The sequence below is a fragment of the Nicotiana tomentosiformis genome, chromosome 8 (genome assembly GCF_000390325.3).
Source record: "Nicotiana tomentosiformis chromosome 8, ASM39032v3, whole genome shotgun sequence".
Taxonomy (NCBI): Eukaryota; Viridiplantae; Streptophyta; class Magnoliopsida; order Solanales; family Solanaceae; genus Nicotiana; species Nicotiana tomentosiformis.
In genome coordinates, this window is record NC_090819.1 from 120,507,909 (window position 1) to 120,531,429 (window position 23,521).

Consider the following 23,521-nt stretch of genomic DNA (forward strand, 5'->3'; position numbering starts at 1 on the left):
ACATCCTCTTGAGTCTCTTCCACCGTGTCATCAATATCAATTCGCACTTCATCATTTGCTTGCATAACATTGTTCGGGATCTCTTCTTCTTCTACCACTTGCTCATCATCCACAAGTTGACTTTGACTTGTGGTAGGTGCATTCCCGCCTTTTCAACTTTTTATAGTAACGGCCATGGCATGCCCCGTAGTGTTCCCACCCTTCGGGTTCACTACCGTATCACTTGGTAGTGCCCCCTTAGGACACGAATTCAAAGCTTAAGAGATTTGACCCATTTGCACTTCTAAGTTACGGATTGATGTATTGTGTGAAGCAAGTTGGCCATCGGATTGACATTATTCTCCATCATTTACTTGAACATATTTTCAATATGACCCATTTCATTATTGGAGGAACTGGGACCATGAGAAGGATAAGGAGGTGGGTTGCTCGGTTGTTGGTACATCGGAGGACTTTGAAAACCCGACCCCCGATTTCCTTGATTGTTGTTCCACCCTCCTTGGTTATTGCCTCCTCAATTGCCTTGATTGTTATTATTTTACCAATTCCCTTGGTCGTTTCTTCCATTCCAATTGCCTTGATTGTTCCCACCGTTCTAATTACCTTGGTTGCTAGAATTCCAATTGCCTTGATTGTTCGAAGGTCTCCATTGTTTTTGACTAGGGCCTTGGTAATTGTTTATTTGCCCTTGAAAGTTGTTCACATATTGGACCTCTTTATCTTGATCATTGTAAAAATCACCTTGATCAAATCCACTATCATCTTGCACAAAATTATCCACTCTTTGTTGCACTTGTGGACTTATTGTTCGTCTCTTGTTCACCATCATATTGACTCCCTCCATAGCATTGACTTGCCTCGGGTTTTGCACTTATTGAAGTTGAGCCTTTGCCAATTGGTTCATGGTGGTTGTCAACACGGTTATGGCTTGCCCATGGTCATGTGACTCTTTATGAAGAAGAATCACATTTGGATCACCTTGTGGAATATTGGCTCTAGATAGCCACGCTGATGAAGTATCCGCCATCTTATCCAAAATATCGTATGCCTCCGCATAAGGCGTAGTCATGAAGTTCCCGCCGGCAAGTTGATTCACTACACATTGGTTGGTGGTATTGATCCCCCGATAGAAAGTTTGTTGAATCATGTTCTCTGTCATATCATTATTGGGTCACTCTTTTACCATTGTCTATATTTTTCTCATATCTCATGTAGTGGTTTATTAGGCTCTTGCCTGAATTCTAGAATTTTATCCCGAAGAATAGCCATGTGCTCGGGAGAGAAGTACTTTGAAATTAATTTCTCCGCAAGTTCATACCACGTCCGAATGGAATGATTTGGCAAACGTTCCAACCAATCTAAAGATTTCCCTCGTAGAGAGAAGGGAAAAAGCCTTAGCCTCAAAGTATCCTCGGAGACATTTGTTTGTTTGTTTCCCCAACACATATAAACGAACCCCTTCAAATATTTATAGGCATTTTGACCCGGTGCACCGATGAGGAACCCTCGTTGCTCGAGCAAAGTGAGCATCACGTTGTTTATTTGAAAGTTGTCCGCCTTAATACATGGGTAGGACTATAGCACTTGCGTACCCTTCATTCGGCAACACCCGGTGTGGAGACGTTCGTGGTGGAGGTGGGGGTGGAGCATGAACATTGTCGTGAGGCGGTCAGACTCATCTATTGGTTTGAGGTTCAAGAGGGACCCCATCCATTGCATCTTCATCAACGTCCACATCTACCACGACTATGTTTCCGAGCTCGTTGTTTGCCATGATTGCACTTACAATTCTCACACATTAGTGACAAGGAAGGAAAACGAGAAAATTCACACACAAAACTAAATATATAGCTAAATCATTTATTATCTCCCTGGCAACGGCGCCAAAAATTAATCTCGTCCAATCCACACCTCTATTCGAGGTTATGAAATGATCAGAGCAATAATAGTACCCAACAAGGAGTCGGGGTCAATTTTCCACAAGGATCTATGAATGGAACTTAGGAGTATATATTAGAGTGAATGAGCTTGAATTATCTCGAATTGCACTTCCACAAAAGTTGGTTTGTTTCTAAATCTATTTTAAACTAAGAATAACAACTAAGTATTAAAACTAGCCTTTTGTTTTTGTTTGTTTTTCAAATGGTAAAAAGGCCTAGGGCTATGACCTCCACCTAGGTGTTCGCTTAATGAGTTGTAAGCATTAAAGCTTGTTTTCTTGGTCAGGGTAGATTATAGCTATCAACTCTCAAATACCCACTCAATACCTCTCGGTCAGAGACTGATTTTACGTAATTTGGCTTTCTCAAGTCCAAATATGTATTAAACAAAGTCGTTGATAATAAGCTCAACTCGGATTTTACTATATCTAGGTTCAACCCTTAATTGGGTTTATCAATCTCTCGATTGACCCAGTTCCTTGCTAGCCAAGTTTTCCTAGACTGAGTCTCTCTTTCTCAAGTAGAGACCAAGTCAATTAGGCATGAAATAATATTTCCAACCATTAAATCTTCAATTTAAAGCAAGAACGAGACTAGATAATCAACACCCAACCATAAACAAGAAATAAATCAAACACCCAATAAGTTTACACACTAGGGTTGGGTCACATTTGGTGAACGTTGGAAAATTGAATGATTTTTGGAAAGTTTGACCGGAGTTAGACCTTTTGATATCGAGGTCGTATTCTGATTCCGGAAGTTGGAGTAGGTCTATAATGTCAAATGTGACCTGTGTGCAAAATTTGAGGTCAATCGGACTTGATTTGATAGGTTTCAACGTCTGATGTAGAAGTTTGATGTTTTAAAGTTCATTAGGCTTAAATTGGAGTGTGATTTGTGTTTTTGATATTTTTTATGTGATCTGATGGCTTCACTAAGTTCGTACCGTATTTTAGGACTTGTTTGTGTATTTGGTTGAGGTCCCAGGAGCCTCTGGTGAATTTCGGACGGTTAACGGATCGAATTGGAGTTGGGAAATTTGTTGAAGCACTGTTGTTCTGGTGTCATCGCACCTGCGAGCATGTGGCCGCAGGAGCGAAGCTAGTTTGGCCCTGCTGGGATCGCAGGTACGGAAAGAGAACCACATATGCGCATCCGCAGATGCGGAGGTGTGATCCCAAAAGCGGATAAGGCCAGCCTAGGTCATGGTCGTAGAAGCGGAAAGTCTCCGCAAAAGCGGGCTCGCAGGTGCGAGACCTGGTCCGATGATGCAGAAACCCTGGCCATAAGTGGAATCCGCACCTGTGATGGTTTTTTCGCAGGTTCGGCATCGCAGGTGCGACTGGGAGTCCGCAGATGCGAAATCGCTGGGCAAAAAAGGCCTAAGTTCGAGGGTTTGATTTCATTCTCCATTTTTGAACCTAGAGATATCGGATTGAGGCGAAATTTGGAGAGATTTTCAGAGGAAACATTTAAGTAAGGATTCTATACTCATTTTTTATTATATTCCACTAATCATTCGTTAATTTCTTCATTTAATTAAGGATATGGGTTGTAAAATTGGGGGGAAAGCTATGAGGTTCTTAGACCGAATTTTGAGGTTTTGATCGAAGTTTTGGTATCAGATTTGCGTAATTTTGGTATGGTTAGACTTGTGGTTGAACGGGTGTTCGGATTTTGTGACTTTTACCTGATTCTGAGTCGTGGGCCCGAGTCGACTTTTTGGGGTGATTTTTTAATTATATGCTAAATTCATAGTTTCATTATTTAAATTAGTTTCTTATAGTTGTATTTATATTATGTAATTTCTTTTTGCTAGATTTGGGCCGTTTAGAGTCGGAAAGTCGAGGGAAAGGCATTTTTATTGACTTATTGAGCTTGATTTGAGGTAAGTGACTTGTCTAACTTTGTGTGGAGGAAATACCCCTTAGGATTTGGTATTGTTGTAACACTTTGTGATATGTGAGTGACGTGTACGCGAGGTGACGAGTGCGTACACGAGCTAAATGCTGAAATTCAGTTCTTTGCTAATTAGTTTCCTTTTTATGCCTTTACCGAGTCATCATGATTAGCCTCAGTTCACATGTCTACGTGTCTCATCTCTTAATTGATATTTGTACAACATGTTTAGCTGAATTATCTGTTGTTCCCTGGTTTCTGTGTTTGTTCTTTCACTGTAGAATTTCCTTGCTTGTTATATCATTGTTTCATTCATTACGTGATGATTATTCTGTGATTCATGCTGAGTTGACTGTTGGGGGATTGGCACGAGGTTTCTTCCGTGCGGAGTGCGATTGGCACGAGGTTTCTTTCGTGCGGAGTGTTATTGGCACGAGGTTTCTTCCGTGCGGAGTGTGATTGGCACGAGGTTTCTTCCGTGCGGAGTGTTATTGGCATGAGGTTTCTTCCGTGCTAAGTGTGATTGGCACGAGGTTTCTTCCGTGCTAAGTGTGATTGGCACGAGGTTTCTTCCGTGCGCATGTGAGTGGCACTAGATTTATGTCGTGCCGTTGTGAAATATTTACTTTTGGGACTACGAGGCAGTACCTCGGGAGTGCCCCTGTTGAGTTCCTTTTTCTTGCTATGTTGTTTTGTCATTGTTGTTGTTGTTCCTTAACTTGTAAGATGTTTTTTCCTTACGTGTTGTAATTATCTTCCCGTTTTCCTGTGTTGTTGCCTTTCCGTACATTCTTACTGCTTCACTTATCTGCCATTCCTTTTTATCATTCATCTTCTGCCTTATTTCTTATATCCCAGTAGGGCCCTGACCTGACCTCGTGACTACTCTACCGAGGTTAGGCTTGACACTTACTGGGTACCATTGTGGTGTACTCATACTACGCTTCTGCACATATTTTTGTGCAGACCCAGGTACATCTTATCAGCCTCGTTAGCAGAGGGTGTGTGTCGTTGCCTGGTGACTTCAAGGTATATCTACCAGCGACCGCAGACCTCGGGGTCCCCACTCTATCCTTATTATGTTGTCTTTATTATTCTCTTAGACGAGGGTGTGTGTCGTTGCCTGGTGACTTCAAGGTATATCTACCAGCGATCGCAGACCTCGGGGTCCCCACTCTATCCTTATTATGTTGTCTTTATTATTCTCTTAGACGCTTATGTATAGAGATATTTAGTACTTCATTAGAGCTTGTGGCTTGTGACTACCGGGTTTTGGGAGTTGTTCTTACTGTGAGTGGCAATTTTAGTTGTACATGCCGAGCGGCAGTTTTCAGTTACGTATATATCGGTTGAAGCTTAGTCATTATTTCAGTTATTCCGCAATTGTTAGGGTTACCTAGTCTTAGAGATTAGGTGTCATCACGACATCTTACGGAGGGAAGTTTGGGTCGTGACAGGAATGGGGATATATGGGGGGGGGGGGGGTTAATTTTTTGAGAGAATCCAGTGAGGAAAAGAGAAAATGTTTTATGTTTATTGCTTAATTTGCGCATAATATTTGAAACCTACCATACTTCTAAAAAAGGCTATGTATGAAATAAACATTAAGTAATGTTATTAATAAAAATATTATTAAATAAAAGATTATCCATGTAAAAATCTCTTCTTTTGGCAAGATAGGCAGTTGATTGTGGACTGTCTGGGGTTGGGATAGCCTAGAGAGATGTAAGGATATTCTGAAGAAGATGTGAAAATGTAATATCATCTTAATTCTAGATCATTAAGGGAATCGAAAACTATTGTATCTTTTCTAAAACAGCGTCCCCCTTCTATTTATTTTTACTTCATTAAATTAAGTAACGGAAAATATATCGAAAAATCCTATTATAGTTTAAACGATAGAGGCAGATCTAGGACAAATCATACTAGATAAGCCTTATTGAGTTTTCAAATTACACAGTTGACTTCCATAACATTTCATTTCGAAATCACTGTCTCACAACATAAAATATCTCCACAAAAAAACAGCAAAATCATAAATAAAATGCAAAATCCAAATTGGATGATCCAATGATTAGAATTGTATACTGATGCTTATATTTCACGGCCCTGCCCTCACCCATAAATACAACTACGCCACAGTCGCAAAAAGTTTTGGGGTCGGCGAACCCCACCCGTAAATGAAAACAAAAATTTCACATTAAGCTATTGAATTTTTTTTCTTTTCATTTCTTTTGTAAACCACAGAACTAAAAGCTGCGATCACTGAGTTCCATCTACTTGATAAAGGTGCAAGTTCCTCAACATTGCTTTCTGCATAAATTCAAAGTTTTTGTCCAAACCGATTTCAGGTCATATGTACCAAAACTAGTCAAATATTAGTGTCAAAATGGAAACCAAAACATAAATAATAAAATTAAAAATAGAGAAAGAAACCAAGAAATAGCCTAAGTCATCATAGCTAGTAGCTACTGCTTATCTCTGGTCTTCTAATTAGGCTAAAAAGGGTGTCAAGCGAGGGTCTCTCAGAAGAGGAAGACCAGCTCTTGCTCCCAAGGCTCTACAACCAATACCTGCCTGCAATTATTAATCCGCAAACCACAAGTTAACTTCTCTTAGATCCAGTACTGCCTCTATAAATCTCAAGTCTACTTACCACTTGAGCACAAAAACTTTACATCTTTTCTGCTGGCAAATTGGCACAGAGAGCTGCAAATTCATTTAGCGAAACCGTGCGATGAGACATCAATGAGAGCATGATCTAGTCACTTAAAGCTAGCTTACTAACAATAAACAGATACAACTTTTATAAGACATTGAACAAAACATTAACAAATAAACCACCAGCCATGCAGTGAACATTGATATTAAAATCAGAATAGATACAATAACCCCTTTGCATCAACCTCTTAACCAAGCAAATATTAGGAAAATACAGTATAGCTATATGCCTATAACAGGAGTAAACCTATGAAAAAACCAACCATTATGAAAACACATATGAAATAGGGAAAGGTTTGTAAATATCCTCAACTAGCCAGGGGGAGCAAGAGAGATGCCAGATTACGGCACACTATTAATGTAAGAACAGTTGTGGCAGAATAGGCGATAAAGAGGTGCATAGAATAATTTCACGTACAATAAAGAACTGCTCCAACAAATGCATCTCCAGCACCAGTTGTATCGACTAGTTCTGAAGATGGTATCTTCTCAGCTGTTCCAACCAACAGCCTACCACTCAAAGTTCCAGTCCCTTTTGCGTGCAGCTTTGCTACATCCTGGAAGAGTAACATTTCTTGCGCTAAATTATCATAGCCTAATAATCGTTTAAGTACTACTAGCTTCAATTTCATCGGAAGCAGTCGATTATAAAAATCAAACTGCGCTAATATGAGAGTGACAATAACATGGCTACTCAATAACATGTGGAGGCTACATATCTGTCTGAAGGACCATACAGAAAACCTACTAGATATGCATATCTAGAGCAAGGTTCATACATGCCTCAACCCGAATGAACATTTCCATACAAGCAACTGAGTTTTGAAGCACATGAAAGACAAGAAACCTAAACCTGGATGACATAGATAAAGCCCATGCAGTTTCAATCTTACGGTGGTAAACAACTCCAAACTAGAAAGTACAATAGTGTGCACGACCATCAAGCTTTTTTTATGCACTAAGAAAGAAAACCTCACAAAGTGAAGGGTGAACTACCGAGGATTTGCATGTCGGCATGGTTGAGGTAGTATCTATGCTCTGCTTCATCTTTTCAAACAAGTCATCAATGTCAACTTCTTCATATTGGACATCCCCTGCAAAGATACTAAATGGAAGTTATAAAGCAAGGATGAGAAAGAAAACACAGTGTCTAAGAGAAGGCTTCATTTGCCAAGATAAGATACTCAAAATGTTTTCATGGCAAGAACAAACAGCATGCCAGCATACCAGTTTCTGCTCTTTCTAGCATTATGCAGCCATCTTCACCCAATGTCACAATTACAAATTTGGCACTTGGCAACTTCAAAAGTATCGAAATAAGTGCACCTGGTATAGATGGAGCCTCAGTCCATATCTACGAGACAACAGCTTTTTTTATCAGTTTTCACATACTTATGAAAGACTGGGAAGGGATTTCGATATTTCAATCAAGTCAGGAAGGAAAGGCTGACATTGACCTTGATTAGAAATTGTACCAAAGTCAATCTTACTCCATGATTACATGGTCTTCAACAATGGCAAAAAGATATTCTAATTTCAACTAAGGGAAGATCATTATTCACATTATCAACAAAGTTTACTCCTTGCGGAGAATGCAACCGTTGCTAAAAGTACTTTGGAGACACACGAAACCAGAGAGAGAGAGAGAGTAGCACGGTTCTTGTTCATAATAAACTAAAACTTGCCAGCTGATTAGAATAAAAAATAGAACCATGAAATCCCAATCAAAATGTGCAACACAGGAAACATCTGAGTGCAGTTTAAGGAGTAAATAGCCTGCCTGTGGAAATCTTGTTGAGCAAATAACATAGGTTGCCAAGTGCAAAAGCTCATCCAATCCTTCTATTTTTCTTTCTGCATCAATCACAATAGGTATACTCCTTCGATGTGCCTGCACTAGAGATCAAAGGGCATAGAGTTTCTTTCATTTGGCTGAAAATATTCAGCAAGTCCTGAGGCAATAAGAGCAACAGCTAGAAACAGAAGTAAGCCCCATGCCCTCCGTCTATTGGAGCTTAGAGGAAGACTAGAAATATGAGCAGAAGTTGTCTGTGATACATTCTACTAGCAAGCAGAAGCTCAACTTTAGTTACAAAGAAGACCAATGTAAACTACCTCTTGTGCCACAACCAAAGCATTTTCATGCAGTACTCCATCAGTATATACAAGTTTCACACCGTCTAATGCAGATAACAAACTCGAGTCTGGCAGATCAGCAGACACCATCGGCGGATACCCTGGAGTGTAGATGGAAGTTCGCGTTTTCTTGAGATATCATACAACAAAATCCTCAGAATAAGTGACACAGACTAACATGCAGTACAGAGAGTGAACTATAAACGACCTTCCTTTTTCCTCCTAGGAAATACGGCAGAAAGAATCAACCAGACACGTAGCCAAGAGGCCAATCTTTGTACTCGAGGAATTAATGTAAACAGAACATACTGCTTACAAGATTTATGATTAAACACTTTCTAACATTTTTGAGTCCACTAACAAACAAAATATTAAAAACACATAATTCTGTGTGGGTGATTAAAATATTGTTGCTAATCCAGACACTTCAATGAAATAATATATCAGATGAATATGCATACAACATGAATTTACAAAGCTAGTAGTTATAAAACATAGGTCTCATTACCAAGGAGAAAGCACAATCACTAAAATGGCAATAAACACAAGCTGAGAGTACTGACGTTTGACTGTCAACAATGACGTAAAAGATTGTAGAATGGCCCCCTTCGGACACCTGAAACCAACACAATGGCCTGAAGTAACGTATGTTTTAATCTGATGTTAGAGACAAATTGGATGCTTTAAAATTGTGATTTTGTGAATAGATGCAACGGGCTACATACAAGAGTAAAGGCTAAAATGCACAAGAACTTTGGTGTTTGGCTAGCTCACCACAATAAAAGATGCATCAATTCCATCAGCTTCTAGTTCATTCAGTATTCTTTTCCCTTGGGAATCATCCGCAACCTACTAAAAGAGTTTGTGAGAATGTAAATAATTCTATATTGTGGAGGGGTTAGAAGTGAAAGGGAATAGAGGAACTTAAGAAGAGTATCCAGGAAGACAATCAATGATATTCAACCCCTTTTCAACAATAGTGGCAGCAACAGTAAAGCAGCAGAGTGAATCAGAGTAGTGAGTTTTATTTTCTTATTCGACATACTATTCTATGTAAACATTAAATGCTGCAGTCGCTTCAGATTATAGGATAACTTCACCTTCTCAAATTTTAGTAAGAACCATTTTGAGATTAGAGACTTATTTTCTTCAATCCATTCTCCAAGGAAACAAGAAGGATAACTGTTCTCACAAATCACTCTCTAGGAAATCAAGGTGGCTGGAGCTAAGCATGTTTTTTTTATTTTTCTCAAATCCACTAAAGCATCAAAGATTCAAGTTAAAGAAGCTCACACCCTAGGTAAGATAAAACTGATGTTCTTTGACATTAAAATGATATTATGTCTTAGTCTTATTGGTGCAATCATCATTTGTCTACTGTAAAAGATCTGTTTTGTATGATAAATATTTTACCTTGACAACAATGATTACAATAAGATTGAAACATGAGAAGCTGTATAACCATTTGAGATATCTGTATTTTTTTTCCATTTAAGAAATATACACAACAATTAAGATCAACCAAACATGAATAATGATTTCACCATAGGAAAAAAACATATTCTAAGGAAAACACATTTAACAACTTAGACGCAATTATAACATAGAATTGAAGTTTTGTCAAATATGAATATGAAAAAAAAACAAATGAAATAGCAACAAGAAGGCACATAAAGTTCAGACCTTTGATATAATTCTCGGAGTTAAACCCAAACGAGCTGCACAGGTGACAGGTCAAAGCACTCCCAGTGTTCCCACCTCCTTGAACCTATACAAAGCCAAATATCCCTTGAAATTTCAATCCAAATCAAGAAATTGAGCTCAACTTTGCAGAAGAGTACTAAAGAAAAATCAATCACAGAAAGTTGGTGCTACGAATCTTATCATCAGGCTTAGGATAAGAATCAACAGTAACCAAAAAGTCTAATGCCACCATCCCACAACCCAAATGCTTGAATGAAAAATAAAAAGTTAATTCATCAGATAAACCAAATCCAAGAAAATCGTGAAAAGTTATAATCAACAGCTAGCTAATAAAGAGAAATGCACACAACAATGTTGTTTATTGGGGTTGTAGCCGCATGTGGGGTTGAACTGAATCGACGTTTTAACCATACATTTTCTGCAGTAAGGCAGATATCAGCTCAGTTAACACAAAAATTGAAAGACCCAAGTTGGAGATATTAAGAAATTAAGTTCTTGCTGATACTTCACGCTCAAGGCTCGCACAATAGTTTATATGCAAATCATACGTCAAATTCACTAATTATGATTGTTAGACTCTTAAAATTCTTTAATATAATTAAAGTTATATTCATCTAAAGAACTCAAATAATGAACTAAAATTTTTTATATTTACTAACTGAGAACATCCTCATGATGAATATCATTTAAATATTACTTAAGAGAATAGATAGCAAAAATTTATATCTTTAATTGCTATATCTTCATGTCTCAGTTTTATGTCTCTCTAAATTATAATACTTTCTTGTGTATTATGCTATTTAAAAGCAATTTTGTATTTACTCATGAAAGGAACAATGTTTTAAGTTATAGTACTGATGAAATTTATTGATTATTTACTTTTAGGTTAATTGTGTAGCTTTGATAATATTTTTTAAGATTGTGATTTTTAATTGTTTGAAAGTTAAGACGTATAGTTGATTTATATTTCGTAATAACTTTAATAATTTTGCATTGTTTATACTAGTAAAAATATGCTTGATATTTATTTGTTATGAGGTTCGTTAATGCCTTTTAATTTTCATAAACTAGTAATGTATTTTTTTATATTATTTTGTGTTATTGTACTATATTATTAATTTAAAATTTTAAAATTTTAAAGATTCATGAGACTTACGTCACATGTCTTGAGGCTTACGACTCACCCGTATCAAAAGTAAATTGTCATGTCTCACGTTACTGATCAAAAGGATGAACATGGTTAGCATTTATTATTTAGAAATGTAATTCAGTCCTTTTAATTTCCGGGAATTACTCTCCCCAAGCTTTTTAGGTTAGGCCAATTTCATCGCTCATGCGGACAGGTCAGAATAGGTTAACTGGCAAATTAAAGTTTTTGACCAAACACGTGCCAATCTTAATTTTGTTGTGCATCATCTTTTGCAATTCATGCCAAATTCTAGAGAGGCTCACTCGAAGATTTGTTCATGATATTTCTTGGTTACGTGGACATTATAAAACCTGGTCAAGGACCGTATAACGGGGATCTCACTCTTACTGCATTTTTATGATTATGACTAGGTTTCTTGCCAAATTTTAGAAAATCAATATCTAGTTATTTTGTGTTGCTTGTAAATTTAAAATTTGCTGGAAATCGAAGAAACAACATACTACTATTTTCTTATTTTCAATTAAAGTCGAGCACTGTCCATCTGAAGGCTTGTATCTGAATTGATTTGGCTACAACAAATATTGTATGATCTCTCTATGAACTATAGCTTATCTATCTTGGTTCACTGCGGTAAAAAGAGTGCAACACATATTGCCAAGAATTTTATTTTCTACTAGAAAACCGAACATATTGAGTTAAATTATCATTTTATTTTTCATATACTTATTAATGAGTTTTTATAAAATAAAAATAATTTTATTGATGAATCTTTGTGGGTACAATTCTGTTTGTTCTTTCGATTCTTCTCTTCGAATTATTATCCGTGATTCGAGGGCTGAAAAAACATGTTTCTTGAACGCAAAATAATGCAAACTTCCTTGGAATGTATTTGATCTCCATGAGAAGGAAGAACACCTCTTGATCACTTCGGCTTTGAGAAAGATATTATTTGATATGCCTTTAATCGCTACATGAATATTTCATAATATTATAAAATTTTCTGGATGATCTCTTTGTGAATATTACATAAGTTTATGAAATTTTTGAGATTGCCTATTAATGAATTGATTCCTCTAAGCTAAACTCCTTCTCACCTTCGAATTGGGTGATATTTTTAGAGGAGTTTTCATAAATTACTATAGTTTAGAGCCTAATAATTATAGTTGCCTAATTACCATTCATATTTACTATACAATTGTTACTAACTTGTATCACTTGTATTCAAACGCGCAACGACCACAACCTGTGTCAACTATATTCATTCACGCAATGAATACAGCATGTATCAACTGTATTCATTCGCGCAATTGTATTCATTCGCGTAACGAATACAAGATGTATCAACTATAACGAAGGCGAAATACAAGGGTGTATACAAAGGTTACAATTTGTATCCACTGCATATATGGATGTATATAAAGGATACAACATGTATTGACTATATTCGTTCGCGCAACGAATACAACTAAGGCAAAATACAGAAATACAGAAAAATAAAATGCTCTTTTTGAGAGTCGAACTCTAGATCTCCGCTATCTAAGAGAGCGCTTTAACCAACTAAGCTACGAGAGCATGTTGCTCTCTTGATTCAGTTCAAAATAATTAATATCTTATTTCATGAATTTGCTATAAAATTCAAATATAGCTGCGAATGATAAATTTGCTGAAAGTGTAACTACAAATAATAAATACTGTGTAAATATTTGATATGTCGAGTAATATTTCCATATTTTTATTAAAGCATTACCTAGATTCAACACCATGGCATCTTATGAAAGTACAAAGGGGTGAATTGTCGATTTTTCGTATTGTATCCTAAGTAGTTGACCAGTTTACCAAATAGTCGACTGAAAATAAAGGCAGAATAAAAATAAAGACACAAGTAAAGCACAGGAATTAAAGACACTCAGAATTTTTATACTGGTTCAGATTCAATGTGAATCCTACTCCAGTCCCCTTGGGTTGCAAAGGTGTTCTCTCTTCAAAAACTCCTTGAATAACTTCGTAAAATTCTGTTGATGTTATCTCCGAACACCAACTCACTCTTGGTTCTAAGTACACTCATAATAATTTTGATATAATGCCTCACCAAAGTTTTCTCTCTTTTTATTCTCTCTACTGATTACACAGTAAACTACACTTAGATTACAATACTTGTTTAGAGTAGAACAAAGAGTATGAAGTTGGTTTGATCAAATTATGTGATTCTTCCTTGATAATCTGTAATATATACTTGAACTTTGGCTTGACTGATTTCGGTAGATCGTTGAGAGATCTGCGATCCCAAGGGAATTGATCCTTGGAGTTGAATCTGTTATGATTCATTCGAAGAATAAATGCAGAGCTTCCTTAGTTTGGTTCTTGATTTCAGGTATTTCCTTTTTGAAAGAGAATCTCCTTGTGTGAGTGGTCCCTAGATTGTTCATTGATCTAAGGGGTTGATATATTTCCTTTGCAACGCATATCTCAGTAATCTAAGCAGACACAATTTCAACAATCTAGATCTCATCAAATCTTGGTCCTTCCTTCTTTATACTCCGTCTGTAACGACCCCAAATTTTCCTCTTAGGATGTCGTGATGGCATCTAGTCTCTAAGACTAGGTAAGCCTAACAAGCATGTGAAATGATTGAAATAATAATCTAAAAGCTCAAAACGTCAACAACTGTATAAAATAAAAACCGCAACTCAATATCTATACAACTCCCAAAACCCGATAAGAAATAAGTAACAAGATCTAGATACAATGTTGCATAATCCTATGCATCACTCTCTATCAATAACATAAAGAAACAAGGAAAAAATGGGATAGAAGGGGAGTCCGAGGCCTGCGGGCGTGGGCGGGTGTATCTTAAAGTCTCCAATAAACAAGTCACTCCACACACTAACACCGAGGCTGATAAGATGTACCTGGAACTGCACAAAATATGTGCAGAAGTATAGTATGAGTACACCACAATGGTACCTAGTAAGTGCCAAGCTTAACCTCGGTAGAGTAGTGACGAGGTCAGGTCACGGCCTTACTATAGATAATAAGAACAAGGCAGAAGATATAATGGCATAATTAGAGGGGCATGTGAGTGAAACAATAAGAATTTATGGAAGGTAACAACACGGAATCAAAGAAAAACAAATACAACATGAAAGGAAACAAGAATCTTACAAGTTAAGGAAAACAACAACAAACAATACAGCAAATAGAGGAAATCAACAGGGGCACTCCCGAGGTACCGCCTCGTAGTCATAAAAGTAAAATATCTCACAGTCTTTTCTTATATCACTGCGGGAGCCTTTATATTTTATTTTGAAAAAATATTTTTTCGAAATAGCATCCCGCATTTTAGCCTACCTTATCACACCGCATGACTTTTAGTAGTTCCCCTACTAGCCACGTGTATCAAGCCCACCTTATCTCACCGCATGTGTTTCAACACCCAGACCTTATACCACAGCATGCGTATCAATAATCACAACGACATAACAGAAACCTCGTGCCACAAAACAACCACACAAAAGAAATCTCGTACAACAATAACAACAATCGCCTCAACAATAATTACGAAAATCAAAACATAACAACTGAAACAATGATATTTCAAGGATAGAAATTTCAAGTAAGGAATCTCACAGTTAAATAATGAATACGGAATCAAGAAAACAGGTAATTCAACTAAGCATGTAGTGCAAGTTACAAATAAGAGATAAGACAAGTAGACATGTGAAATTAGGCTAAACATGGTGATTATACATACTAAAGTAACTCAGTTAAGGCATAAAAAGGAAACTACTTAGCTAAAACCGAATTTTCAACGTCTAGCCCGTATACGCACTTGTCACCTTGCGTACACGGCCTTTACATATCACAAGTTGCCACAATAGTACCAAATCCTAAGAGGAATTTTTCTCACACAAGGTTAGACAAGTCACTTACCTCAAGTCACGCTAAATCAATCAACTAGAAGGCCTTTCCCTTGAATTTTCAACTCCGAACGGATCGAATCTACCTAAAATAATTTCATACTATAAATATAACTATAAGAACTAATTTAAATAATAAAATTATGACTTTAGTAAAAAATTGAAAAATCACTCCAAAAGGTCGACTCGAGCCCACGTCTCGGAATTCGACCAAAATTATAAAATCCGAACACCATTCAATATTGAGTCCAATCATACAAAAATTAACCTAATTCGAACTCATTTAGCCTTTCAAAACCCAAAAATTTGGTCTACAAACTTTTGCACCTTTTCCCCAAATTTTCAACCCAAATCCTTAATTAGATGAAGAAATCGAAGATAGATTAGTGGAATTTAATCAAAAATAAGTTAAGAAATCTTACCTAATAATTCCTCCAAAAGTCCTTCAAAGTATCGCCTTAATCCGAGCTCTATATCTCAAAATATGAAGAAAATGGCAAACCCTCATATATAACATCTCTGCCCAGCATTTTTCGCATTTGCGGCCTAATAAGCGCTTCTGCGACGCCGCACCTGCGGAAAATCATTGCAGGTGCTGAAAATACTTAAGTCCAGGGCTTTCCCTTCTGCGGATAGGGGCTCACATCTGCAAGACCACTTCTGCAGGGGAAAGGATCACACCTGCGACCATTGGCGCTTCTGCGCACCTGCCATCGCAGAAGCGAAGGCGCTTCTGCGGATAATTTCCCACTTCTGTGACCACCGTTGGGCAAGGCCATTCTCTCACCTGCAATCACTAGCTCGCTTTTGCGAGCCCGCACCTGCGGTCAATCCCTCCTCATGTGCGATAACACCAGAACAACCCAGCTTCTGAATTCTCAACAATCCAAACTTGATCTGATAACGATCTGAATCACACTTGGAGCCCCCGGGACCCTCTCCGAATATACAAACTAGTTCCAAAACACTTAATGGACCTACTTGAGGCTGAAAACCACATCAAACAATACGAATACAATGAATCACAGCCCAAAATCAAGCTTAGCAATTATGAACTTCCATATTCTGGAACCAATGCTGAATCATACCAAAACGACTCTGGTTGACACCAAATTTTTCACACAAGTCATAATTGACATTACAGACCTATTATAACTTTTGAAATCGAGATCCGACCCCGATATCAAAAAGTCCACTCCCGGTCAAACATCCTAAAATTCCACCAATTTTCCAACTTTCGCCAATTTATGCCAAAATGACCTACGGACCTCCAAATCAACATCCGTGCATGCTTCTAAGACAAAAATCATCATACAGAGCTATTGAAACCATTAAAAATTCATTTCGGAGTCGTTTTCACACAAAACAAACTACAGTCAACTCCTACGACTTAAACTTCCAATTTAGGAACTATGTGTCCCATTCCACTCTGAAACTCTTCCGAACCCGATGCCAGGAATCCCAGCAAGTCACGCAATCACAAAATGAAATAGAGGGAGCAATAAATAGGGGATCGTGGCTAATACTCTCAAAACGATCGGCCGGGTCATTACACCATCATTCGGGTTGTCGTATCTTTTACAAATCTCTTTATTCTTGGACCTTCCTTTCTTGTTTCTGTTGACAAATCTTTGCATTATTCCTTTCTTTTACTCCTTCTTTACTTGTCTTCTTTCGTATATCATTGACCGACTTGTTCGCATCCTCCTTTGCGTCTTGAATGATCCTGCAAACAAAGATATGTTATTTTTCATCATTGAAATCTAGATCTAACAATCTCTCCCTTTTTGATGATGACAAAATAACATATATAAAAACAGTTTACTTCCATGTTTAGTCGACTCTTTTCTTGCTGTAGTTGACTTCTACTTGGTTGAGCATCACCGGGTAGTTGACTCCCCCTCAACAGGATAAACATAAGGATGTGTATACTTACAGTGCAAGATACTCGTAGCAGTCGACTCCCCTTCAACATGATAGTCATAAAAAAATGCTACATGTAAACTTATTTCTCCCCCTTTTGGCATCAACAAAAAGCATTATAACAATATATAAACATAAAGAAGCACTGAAAATAGAAATATTCCAAGCAAACTAAGCAGGAGTGCAGTGATAGTCATGCAGTGATAGTCATGCGGAGATAGTGAGTGTCCTACCAAAACAGTCAAAGACTGGTGGACCAGCCCAAAATAACAAAAAGAAAAACAACAGAAAGAAAATATTGCCTTAAAAATCCACCCATTTACAACTAACGACACAGAAAATAAGTGAGAGTATTGTAGATAGCCTCCTTCAGACGATCAAAAGCTAGCATTCACTGTAACAGATACCCCATCGATCCTGTCATGCACCTCCTTGAAAGATTTGACTATATTCTCTCCTAATTTGAGAATCTTGACCCTTATCTTTGATAAATCAGACACTGTCTTCTTAAAGATGTCATGAATATCCGCAATGGTTGATTGAGTCGAGACAAGAAGATCCTTGATGATGGTCAGCTTGTTGTCGATAGCAGTCAATTTCTCCACAAGTTCAGGATCACACACATCGAGATGGGAACCAGATACTCTAGCTTTGGATTTGGTCTGAACATCCTTAATCTCTCCTTCTTGATTATTTCCCCAGGTACCTGTAGCAAAAACATACCCCATACTAGCAAAGGCTCTAGAATTGTAAGATCTGGTGACAGAGACAAATGGGTAATTAAAAATAGAGATGTTATGGGCTTCTGGAGATGAGTGATAACCATACCGTAGGGAAGAATAGTAGGATCATCGGTACTTTCAATAATAAAATTTATAACCCAAGAAGACAATTTAACTTTATGCTTGGTCACTAGACAATAAATAAGAAAGGTATCCCATCGAGAAAAGGTGGAGAATGAACCAGTACGAGGGAGAAGGGTTGTTGCTACAATGTGTGCGAGGACCGGGGTTTCAAAACTAACATTACTAGGGCCTAACTTATTAGGAAGGAAATCAGAGGGAGACTCGGCTATACAACGCTTTGCTTGATCAAAGGTAATTTCAAAATGTTCAGGCCATGTATTTTTGAAAATAATAGAGAAACCAAAACACTTACACTAAAACATTGAGTCAAACATAGCACAATCTAGAAGAATGTGCTTCCCTAGAATTAGAGATTCCAACCTATCAGGCTTGGGAGAACGAATATTAGCATAAAACAACCTAACTAGGGATTCATAGACTTTTGGAGGCAGTAGAGAGAGAAAGTTTGACCAACCTTGGAAATCGAAAAGCTCTTTTACCTGTAGTACATGGCTTCCATATCATTCAAATCGATCACTCTGCCATGAGCTATAGGCTTGTCTTGAAGGCAATGAAGGTATCTCTGTTTGGAGTATCCTAGAAGTTGATGTCAGACTCTAAAGAGCTCGAAAGGTCTACTTTGGGTTTCTTTGGGGTAAAAGATTCAGGAGATTCTTCCATGGGTCATTTTCCAAGGGCTTTCTCGTTTAGGCTACATGTATTGTCAGAGAGCTCTGCCTGAGAAGAAGCAAAGCCTTCAGAATGATAGGAACCTAAATGAACTGGTTCTGGGGGCTGAGAGGAAGGTTTTGCCCTGGAACGAGTGCTTTTCCGAGTGGAGGCAGAGGGGTTTTTGGAGTTTTTCGCCATTGATGAGTTTTGGAAGAGGGTTTCTAAGCGATAGAACCAATGAAGGAGGAATGTGAGTGATTTAGAGGGTTAAAAGGAAGGGATTGGATGGTTGAGTACAGAAAAGGAAAAAGCACCAGTGAAAGGACATGATGATTGATTTTCCTTTCTAGAGAGTTGTGACCGATGTGAAAAGAGAGGAAAAACGAAGGAATATAATTAATGACTTCTTACACATATACAAAAATAGAAAAATAACCATATATAGAATTAAAAAGTAACACATAGGTCCTAATTTTCTGTACTAAGCTAAGTAATGCCAAGTAATTCCCTTAGAATACATAATCTATCTTCAAGCAAAAGCTTTGTAAAAATATCTGATAATTGATCAATTGTGCTAACAAACATCAATTCTATATCCCCTTTAAGGACATGATCTCTAATGAAATGATGCTTAATACCTATATGCTTAGCTCTAGAATGATGCACATAGTTCTTTAAAAGACATGTAGCACTAGAATTGTCACAGAAGATTTGAATAGGCTTAAAAGATAGTACATATTCAGCCGGTTGATGAGAAATCCAGAGTAATTAAGCACAATATTGTCCAATAGCAGTATATTCTGTCTCAGTTGTGGATAGTGCTACTAAACCTTGTTTATTGTTGTTCCAGAAAATTAATGCTTTTCCCAGTAGTTGACATGTTCCACTGGTGCTTTTCCTGTATTCTTTATCCCTTGCAAGATTAGCATCTGAAAAACCTTCAAGCTTAAAATTGTTAGATCGTGGATACCATAGACCATAAGAAATAGTTCTGATAAGATAGCGAATTATCCGCTTTACTGTTGTCAGATGTGATTTCTTGAATATAATATCTGGTCTACTAGTAGTTAAATAAAGCAAGGATCTAATCATCCCACCGTATTTAGTTTCATCCACTCGATTCAAGACTTGTTGACGGGCTCATGGGTGTACCAATTTTCTTTAGCATTACTCATGCAAAATTTTTGAATCAATTCATTTGTATAGTTGATCTAGCAAATAAATGTTCTCTTCTCCGATTGTTGAATTTGGAGTACAAGAAAAAATGTGAGTTCTCCCATCATACTCATTTTGAACTCACTCTCCATGAGATTAGAAAATTCTTTGCATAGGAGAGAGTTAGCGCTACCAAAAATAATATCATCAACATAAACTTGGATAATGAGATTACCTTCAGATATTGGTAGCAAGTGGGCCGGCCCGAGCCCCCTAGGCTAAGTGGGCCGGGACTAGTAGGACTGGTTGAAGTGGGCTTGGGCTAGTCTCGTGGGGCGTTTCTTTCCTAGGAACCGTTAGGACCGGTCCCGCCAAGGGATCGGGACCGGACCTGTCCCTTGGAGGGCCCAACGGTAATTGTTTTTAAAAAATACTAGTCGTTTGGCTATTTAAAAAAAGTTGTTGGGATTTAAAAGAAAATAGCCATTTAACCCCCCCCCCCCTCCCCCCAACTTTGTTTTAACCTTAAACTTTTTATAATTAGACTTTTTCTCTATTTTCAACTATAAATACCTCCTCATTCTTTCAGTTTTTCTACAAAATCAATATCAATCTATCATAATCTCTCACTAATTTTCTTCTATATTTGCTACTATTGATTTTACTCCAAAAAATAGTCAAAACATATTGAGGTTGTTACAATTTGTGAAAAAATTGTGAAGTTGGTGAATTGAAGTCTTCAAGTTTTCAACGATAATCAATTTTTAACATGTTGTTCGTCAATTCGGTAAACTCGTTCCAACTCTTAAGTCGTAATATTATAGTTTTGTTTGTTTATTTATTTATTTGCTATTACTTGATTAATTAAGATGTCTTCCTTAAGAAATAGTTTTGGTAAAAATAAGAATAAGGGAAAATCCAAGACTCATAAATCTAGTGGTATTGTTGTTCCTCCTCCCCTGCCCCCGACTCCCCGAACCAAACCCCATATCCGTCCTACACCTGCTATTCTTGATACCGATAATAATTTATTACAATTTATCGAGAGTCAATTTTGCCATAATATTTCACCCGGTGAACATTTAGACCATGAGTTAGTGAATGCTATTAATGAAAATGATGATGAGGAAATTGATCTTGATGAAACTCAACCGGATGATGAGACACCCACTAGTTCCTGCTCCTCATGTTAACCCAACTAGTGATAACGATGCTAATACAAATGATGACCCATCTGATACTCTTGTTACTGCTCCTATGTTTTCTAGAAAACCTATCAAACGGCAGGAAATATCTCCTGTTTGGCCATTGTTTACTCAACTAGTTCCACAAAAAAAGGCTAAGTGTAAAACCCTAGTCAGGCTAACCCTAGTAACGGTTCAAATCAATTTCAATCAGGAATTAACATTGTTACCGGTGGTCTTTTATATTATGATCCAAAAAACGATCTGGAAGAATTGACAAAAATGGTAATTATTATATGCTTACCCTATAGTTTTCTTTCTAACCCTTCGTTTGTGCATTATATTAGAAATATTTTTAATCCTACTTATAAAGGTTTTCCTCGCACAACCGTAAAAAGCAATATTTATAAATATAAGCATGAATATGAACAATATTTGCGCTATTTATTTACTCATATAAATTGTCGTGTTGCTATTACAACTGATATTATTAGAAGTGGCAACGACTGTGATTACCTTACTGTTACCAGTTATTGGATTGATGAGGATTGGATAATGCAAAAGCGCATAATTTCTTATAGAATAATTTCTTCACGTCACACATGGAAGTTTATTGCTAGCACAATTACGGATATTTGCAGATATTTTTGTATTAGTGATAAAATAATATCGGTTTCAATAGATAATGCCACTAATAACACAAATACTATAGACTTGCTAACCACTACGCTAAATCCTGCATTTAGTAATATTTTTCATGTTAGATGTACTTATCATATTTACCATTTAATTGTGGGTGATGGTATGGGAATTTTAAATATTCAAATTGAAAAGGTTAAAATGGCTCTTAACTGGCTTTTTCATTCAAACCGTAGAAGTAGACTTAGAGAATAATTTAAAAGATGTGATGATTGTGGCCTAAGAGAAAGAAATATTCCTAAACCTTGTCCAACTAAATGAAATTACATGTATGAAAGTTTGGTTATTGTATATGAATATAGAAGCCCCATAAACTCAACGTTTAATGTACATGTAAGTGATGATGACGATTACCTTACGAATGGGGATTGGGATAATGTTAAAACGCTTGTTGATTTTTTAGAACAATTTCATATTGCTACAAATAAATTTTCTGGGCAATATTATCCTACTATTTCTAACTGTTTAGTTTATATTGCAGAACTTGCAAATTTGTTTGCTCATTTATCAGAGGGTGGAAAAATTTATCAACTTGCTATTGATTCTATGAGAAAAGAGTTTTAAAAATATTTTTTCCCTATTCGCCCTATTTAGGGTGTTGCTGCTTTGTTAAATCCTTGTATGAAATTAGGAGGTCCTCAATTTTGATATGAAACTGTTTATAATGGTTTAACACTTGATGATAATGAGTTGCCTAAACTTCCGGAAGCCATAGCCTCAATTAGAATAAATGCTCAAACTATTTATAATGCTTATCACGTTGCATTAAATCATGCTAGACAAAATGTTTCAACTCCTTCTTCTTCTGATTCTCAATCTTCTAAAAGAACTGTGGGAGTAAGAGGACTTAGCGTTTGGGCAGGATTTAAGGGTTCATTTGGTTCTAGTTGTAATGATTATTTACAACTAAATGAGCTTGAAGTTTATTTGTCGCAGCAACTTGAGGAAGTGAATCCCGACGGCTCCTTTAATATTTTGCAGTGGTGGAAGGAAAAAAAACTTTCCGGTTCTTTCAAGGATGGACCGAGATATTTTAACTAATCCAGCTTCAACAATAGCATCAGAGAGCGCTTTCAGTCAAGCAAGACTTCAAATAGGTGATTATAGAGCGTCTATGAGGGAGAGCTTGGAAAAATTAGTATTTTTCAAAGATTGGATCCGTTCGGAAAGAAGAAATTTTGGGCTTGCTGAATCACAACCAGAGGAAGATGAAGCTTACGAAGAAATGCTAGCTGAACTTGCCGAGGATGTTGCTTTGTCCGAAAATGGAAGCAGCAATGACCAAGCTACTTTTCCGCCACCACCAACGGAAATTTCTCCGAATCTTGAAGGATTTATGAAGTTTGTAAGAGATAGCATGTAACTTGTATGAACAAATATTAGTATGTATTATGTAACTTATATTTTGGCACATCTTGATTAGTTTCTTTTTCTTTTCAGTGGTGGTATTAGCACCTTGTGGCGCTCATTCCATAGGGGGAGGAAGACTAATAAAGATATTGTCATATTCGTTTAATGCTATAATAAAATTATAAGGCATTGCTTTGAATATTTTTTTACAATATTTTTGTCTTTA

At 37.0% G+C, this 23,521-nt stretch overlaps 1 pseudogene; it reads right to left on the reverse strand.

Annotated features, from left to right (window-relative positions):
* Positions 1-5,897: 5,897 nt before the first annotated feature.
* LOC104116882 (uncharacterized) lies at positions 5,898-17,709 on the reverse strand (annotated as a pseudogene).
* Between the last annotated feature and the right edge of the window lie 5,812 nt (positions 17,710-23,521).